Source organism: Varroa jacobsoni, unplaced genomic scaffold, assembly GCF_002532875.2.
Source record: "Varroa jacobsoni isolate VJ856 unplaced genomic scaffold, vjacob_1.0 scaffold_48, whole genome shotgun sequence".
Classification (NCBI taxonomy): Eukaryota; Metazoa; Arthropoda; class Arachnida; order Mesostigmata; family Varroidae; genus Varroa; species Varroa jacobsoni.
In genome coordinates this window covers 96,003-103,263 of record NW_019212950.1, presented here as the reverse complement: position 1 = coordinate 103,263, position 7,261 = coordinate 96,003, and the positions used below count along the sequence as shown (strand labels likewise).

General features: G+C 41.4%; 1 pseudogene; it reads left to right on the top strand.

The window, feature by feature from the left end:
* Positions 1–258: 258 nt before the first annotated feature.
* Positions 259–2,372, top strand: LOC111260693 (dnaJ homolog subfamily C member 7 pseudogene; annotated as a pseudogene).
* The last annotated feature ends 4,889 nt before the right edge of the window (positions 2,373–7,261 follow it).

The window sequence follows — 7,261 nt, the reverse complement described above, 5'->3', positions numbered from 1 at the left end:
AAATAACTTTCTTTATTCACACAAGTTGTCCAGTCTGTCTCGTTAACGAAATTTTACAGTCGGTCGACACCAAACTTTATATAACTAATTGAAGTACGTGTCTCCCGAAAGTAGAAGTCGATCCAAGCCTCGTTGTTTCAACTCTGTTGACATACAATGCAAATACTAATGATTCTACCTCACTTTTGGTAAATTTAATGGCTTTTGCTAGAGCGGACAACAATTTTTACATCTGCACCTCCTCATCGCTTTCAGGGCTCCGAAGTCTTTTTTACGCCATTGGCTTAACCTTTACCTGTTATTCTAACTTGAGCCTCATTTTTTTCAGCGATCTAGATTTCTGCGAGCTCGTGTTATTCGAAAAATCGATTGCAAATTTCGTCTGCACGCACCTAATCGAGCTGGGGGTACAGTTAGTGTGGCCAGCTGATCAGCTGTAAATGCCCGATATTCAACGATATTATTATCATCATCAACGTCACCATTTAGTATGATCACAGAATCGGCAAATGCTCGTGCTTCTAGTTTATAACAGCGCATATACTTCTGCTAACAAAGTACAGAGACCTTTTGAAGCCATAGCTGGTCACTGACTGGTAAATGAATCAAGGATATAATACATAACAGATCGCGTTCGTTCTGCCGTGTTTTTATTTGTGCATGATTCTGGGTTATGTTTGAACGCGATCTAGTACCTTGATCATTGATGCTTGCAGGATTTCTCGTCTCGAGTGCTCGTTATTCGGCTATTGTTTTTCGGTGATTGTTAGGCCACTGCGCTTTGAATTAAGGCATACCAATGGCCGAAGTTGAGTTACGGTTACCTGAAAAGATGGCCTCGGAAGAGGTCAAGATGGATCTAGACGAAGAGCCTCAGGTGATCAAAGAGATACTGAGCGACTATACGAAAGCAAGGCTTGCAGAAAACCGTAAATTAGCCGCGAACGATCTTTACAAAAAGAAAAAATATATCCAAGCCTTGTTACTATACTCTGAAGCTATAAAACTCTGTCCGAATAACGCTACTCTGTACAATAATAGGGCCGCATGCCATCTAATGCTCAATCATTATCAGGAAGCCCTCAAGGACTGCCACAAGGCGTTAACCAATGACTCATCTAACGTGAGGGCCCTAATACGCGAAGCTAAATGTTACCAACTGATTGGAGACGTCTCAGCTGCACTCCGATCGCTAACCCGAATGCGCTTAGTGGAGCCGAACAGCACGGAATTAGCCAAAGAGCAAAAAGCAGTCGAAAAGCTTCAAGATATTATTACCGAAAGTAACAAAGCCTACGCATCGAGTGACTACGAGAGATGTATTTATTTTATGGAACATGCAATTGCTTTGTCCCCAGGTTGTGGCAAGTTTAAATTAGTTCGCGCTGAATGTCTAGCGCATCTTGGGCGACTAACAGAGGCGAGGGAAGCTGCGCTTGAGCAGATGCGGCTAGATACTTCGAATGCCGACGCATGGTATATCCGTGGCCTGGCACTCTACCTTGAGGACAACCTTGACAAAGCGCTGAAGCATTTTCAGCAGGTAACCCGATTGGCTCCGGATCATCCGAAAGCCGCACGCTTATTTAAACTGTGCAAGAACCTTCGTATGGAAAAACAACAGGGTAATAATCTCTTCACAAAAGGAGCGTTTCGGGAGGCATTTGCGGTTTATTCAAACGCACTTAATATCGATCCCACCAACAAACTGACCAATGCAAAAATACACTGTAACCGTGCACAATGTTCAATGCGGTTGGAACGTTATAACGACGCCCTAGTGGACTTCAATAGAGCGATTACCCTCGACGCCAACTACATCAAAGCGTACGTCCGCCGAGCCCAATGCTACCTACAGTTGGATATGTTTGATGAGGCTGTACGAGACCTCGAGCATGCTTATCGGCAAGATAACTCTACCGAAAATAAAAGACTGCTCGAAAATGCCAAATGCGAGCTGCGAAAATCCAAACGTAAAGACTACTACAAAATTCTCGGCATCGGTAGGAACGCCAATCAGGACGAAATTAAAAAGGCGTATAAGAAGGCGGCCCTTAAACACCACCCAGATCGGCACGCTCGTGCCACCGAAATCGAACAACGCGACCAGGAAAAAAAGTTCAAAGAATTAAATGAAGCGTACGGCGTATTATCGGATCCACGAAAGAAGTCACGATATGACAGTGGCGTAGATATGGATGATAATGGTTACGAAGGAAGCCATGTAGTTTCCCCTCATGTGCATTCGTTCCACACTTTCTTTAATAATGGTTTGTTCGCCAATTTCGGGGACTCGTCTGGGGGTTTCCAATTCCACTTCTTTTAGGACCGCCATCGTAATACGTACTGCAAATAAGAACGGTTCTGTTGCATTACTTTGTTTCTTTAACGGCATTTTCCTATTGGAAAAACAGGGATCTCAGGCCACCCTCCAGGGGCTCTTTGGCCTTTAAACTGCGGCTGACGAATGTCCTGATCACCTTAGCTATTTCGAAAAGGCTCGAGTGACGTGCTGATATTTTCGGAGCCTTTTCAGATCATGACGCATCAATCTCTTCGGCCTCAATGGTTAATGATTAACATTCCCTTAATGGGCATTTACGACGAAAACACTTTCAGCGACGGACGATTTATGTAGTTAAAAAAAAAACAGTAGAATTTTGCTTTATATTAAAGGTTTACTACGTAACCATATGGTATGGAAATTTCAGTGGACGCAAGCTATTTTGTTGTTGATCAGACTGTTGTTCCAAAGCAGCATTAGTGATTATATCGAGGTAAACATGAAAAAGTTTAAATAATGAACTTACGCAAAACTAGTTACTACCATTAACAATGTATGAACTGATTTCATGGACTTTTCCGTGTTGCAAACAGATCATTGTGGGCGCAAGGTGGATTTTGCAGGTTTGGAACAGCCATCCATCTGCGGTGGGGTTTAACTGATATTTGGGTTAGCAAATCGCTTGGGAGTGTAAGAAATACCTCATCACAGCTACGTCAGTAAGGAATCTTTGTAGAGCCGTTGTTTGTATCATCGGTAAGATTCTAGATCAAGCGAACTGCCGCTCATCATGAGCGTCATCTGCTTTAGCAAACACAAACGCCAATGCGTTCAACGAGGATAATGGTTTTCAATTAACCTGCCAGCAGTACCGCAGGAAGGGTGTCGTACTGGCTACTGAATCTACGTAAATGCGCAGGAGAGACCGAAGCTGTATTGTATAATGTAATCATTCGATCACGTCCAAACGTGATCTCATTTGATCCTATGCATCTGCGTAGTGATGAATATTAACGTTGATGATGGCACTTGGTGCAGTCAGTTCAATTGACTCTAGTTATCCATGAATGATCTTTTATGTTTTTGCTTTTAGTGACTTACGTGGTGACTAGCTATTTTTTTATTCGGTGAGGTTTATTGCGGATGTTTATGGCCGATCGTATCTTTCGTGTGTAAATAATCAATCAGGTTTACTTTGGTCCTATTGTAGGCATCGTCTCGGGCCTGATAACATGAAGCGAATCAATGAATTCGTGATGTACGGCAGCCGAATTTAATCCCGCTTTAACTCTGTCTCATTCCTATGTTTGTTGTGGTAAATACAAAATGAACACTTGTTTTGCTACTCAAGATAGCAATAGCAATGATTCTATATATCAATAAAACGCAAAGGGAACACAAAACCGAGTAGATTACCATCGTAACATGCTATACAACAGGAAACGTCTGTCAGAAACCTGCTCGTTAGGAACGTTCCTAAAATCAAATCAGTAGTTATTATCAATAGCTGTTATCTACCTATAAATAATGATGCTTGCCTCATGCCGCCGCCGTTTCGACAACCTTAACAACAACGACCCTAAATTAGGTGACAGCGACGTTAGCCGAAAGTACGTCGCCTACTCAATCGGTTATGTATGATCGTTATACAGCTCTTGGTCGTTGTCGCTGTTAGCGGTTTTGCGGCCGCCACTATTGCTATCGATTGATAAATGCTTAGTTGAGATTGTAGAAACGACGGTAGCGAGCGACGCAAGGCGACTGGATAAGCGAAATGCCCTACGCAGAACACGGGTCGACAAGCGTCGAGGCGTACAAAAATAAGGTCGACTCAGTATGTGCGAACGTTTTTTAAAACTTAACAACGAAGTTGTGCTATAAGTTGAGCCATCAGGATGTTCACCGGAAAGAGATACGATGACAAACCGTTCGTACTTTACACTAATAACATAAATATACAAGATATGTTGCAGCGACAGGGGTAGGTCACATATTGAGTCATTATATATATAGTCTAGAAATAGAACTTTATCGAGATAGAATTGAATTGAGAAGAAAAGAAATGCGCGTTTATACGGAAGAAATCGGCTGTTTTCAGATGTTTATGGTCGATATCTTGGACGTTGAGGTCGGCTTAATTTTTTTGTTAACATTATATTTCTTACGCACTTTTTTCCCCATAGCTTTACTCGAATATTCTTGAAAGTTTAATAGGTACGAACAAAAGTTATCAGGTTCGCCAATGATAATGCAATTAATTGATATTGAGATGTTAGCAGTAAACGCAATCGGCAAAGAAGACACCAGAACTACCAATAATATCAGTTCCGATACGTAACGGTTCTCACGTATGGCACACGCACCCACGTTCGAAAAAACCCTTTGCTGACGGGACTGATCGCGGATGTGAGCATGCCAAGCCCGACTTGCAGGGAACAAAGCAGAATACATGTGCAGCGCCGTAATCACATGGTGTACGGACCGTCATTGCACCCCTAATACTAACAGCTCCGTATGTGCATAAACACATCCGTTTGTAATAGGGTACCTGTTCTAATCAGCGCGGTACATCTGTTAATAATTACATTCGTTTAATGGATCACATTCGATCTTTTAGAAAACTAATTGGGGTTAGGACGGGGCAAAAGTCATCGCAAGTACGAAAAGAACACGGAAAGCGGAATACAGACGAAAGACGGTTACCGAATGTGTCAAATGCAAGATGGAATTAACTGAATTCATAATTGAGTTAATCAAGCGAATTTATTACTAAATATTGACGAAAGAAAGATTGATCTCCGTGAGCTAGATAGGTAAACCCATCAAGATACGTGCTTATTATGATGTTTTCGTGCATGTGTGAGTAAGATGGGCATGATTTGTTTCCTGTTATTAAATTAACGCGAGTGTTTAGAAATCGATCGGCTGATTTGTCGTTGAAATTAGTAACAGCAATAATAATAAACACAGTTGTGGTAACTGTTTTCGTCGTTATTATTAGTACTACACTTTGATGCAGGTTACAGTGTGAGTGTTTTTCCTAAACATTTACTGATGCTGTCGATGCTAAAGAAGGAATTAGTCTGGTTTCAGAAATAAACTGGTTTCGGTAGAATTTCTCGTGCAGCTACCTGGACATACCATCAAGCCCTTTAGACGATAAACAACTCTGAAAGAACAAGAGAAACAACTCTCGGTTCTGTTGACGAAGATAAGTCGAGAGTAATGCGCTGGACCAGTATGTGGGGGCCTAAAATACTCTTGTCAGTCGGCTAACAAGCCTCCTTATAAACCGCTTACGAGTATCCGGTCAAACATTACATTTTACCTTTGATCGACCTTATATTTCGCGCGCGGCTTGCATTTGGCATTTAGTAACGTTATGTTAGCGCCTTTTTAGGTAGATATAGCGCGGACACGAGGGCAAAGACGCAATGCTCTATTAGCGGGTAATTATATTATTAAGAAGTCCCCGATGGTCTAACCCGATGGGTTAGACCATAAAAAGTAAAAAAAAAAGATATTTAATTGTAAACAGTGATTTTGTTCGAAGATCCCGGTAAGCACCCGGTAAGCCCGGAAGATCAGGTAAGCACGCAAGCGAAAGGTGTCTACTCGTACCCGTTACATTCTTTACGACAAGTCTTAGATGAAACCTATCTTTAAAATCACATGCGTTAGAACAGGAACATAGCTAACCCTGGTGTGTTTTTGTCCCTTGGCCTATTAGTGACTTTGCGTAATTGAGGTGACTATCTGTGCGGCTCTCGTCGTATCTTGCACAGTTGACAGACTCTGACAGAGGACTGCAACGCTCAATACTGTGGTCTTCGATTCAGGTCAACCATCATCGGAGAAAATCGAGTCTTCCTTTTTAACGGATATATTAAGTATATTTGATAACGATTTCGGCTATGATCACTCTTTCTCGGGCCAGAAGCTATTTACTTTTGACACTAAATGGTTCAGGTTCGATTTACAACGATGTCAGGTCATGCCTCTCTTGCACCGCTCTATATACATAGGGATACTTTTTTTGGTTAGTTATCTCCTGCTTGTTTTAGCATTGTGGAAAATCTGTTCAGAAATCAAAGGATAAGACCCATTCGACCTGTCACACATAAAGCGACAGCTACATAATCCAATAGAAATCCAATATAACTGAACAGTGTCAAATAAATTTGCATGGTACAATATGTATTTAATCTGCATTAAAACTATTATCATTGTCATGGGTAGATCCGTAAATCAAATATGTAATCATCAGATGTACTACGATACAATGGTCACACGATTTGCGCATATATATATGGGTATAAAACGAGGTGATCAGTGCGTACGCAGTATGTAACGACAACGTTTTCACTATTTGTACTGACCGGCCTATTCATCGTTTGGCCTGAAGGTCTTTTGGCACACAGGTACGGTTCGAGGCAGTAAATTCCACGCTGAAAATTACCTTCGTGTTTCGAAGTCGTAAAATGAACGTTAGCTATTTAGTAAGACAGACGCAGCTATGCTCGTTTATCTATCTGTATATATATATACATATGCCTTTGTTGTTACGTTATCTGAAGCAAAAGGTGAAACATATTATAATTATATAACATATGATTTTTTACCTCGCAAAGGTACCTACTCGCAAAGTAAAAAAGCTTTTTTTAGCCCGTGTTTGTTGACAACACGTCAAACAACTGAGAACCTAATAGGATACGGAATATATTACATATGAGTGTCTGTCGGAGACCTTCTCCGCGGTCACAGTCATGACTACTTCCTCTTTCATAAAGAGCCCATTGACATGAAGGCTGTCTACGAAGTGACGCGGATAGTCGTTTCGTTTAGTAAATATATAATAGCACAATTCGAATATTTATAGGTTTGTGCTGAGGGGCTACCAAATACCCGTGGCTGTTTCACGCTGGAATCAAGAAACGAATTCAATTAAATCACAGTGTCCTACGTTTCGTACGTCGA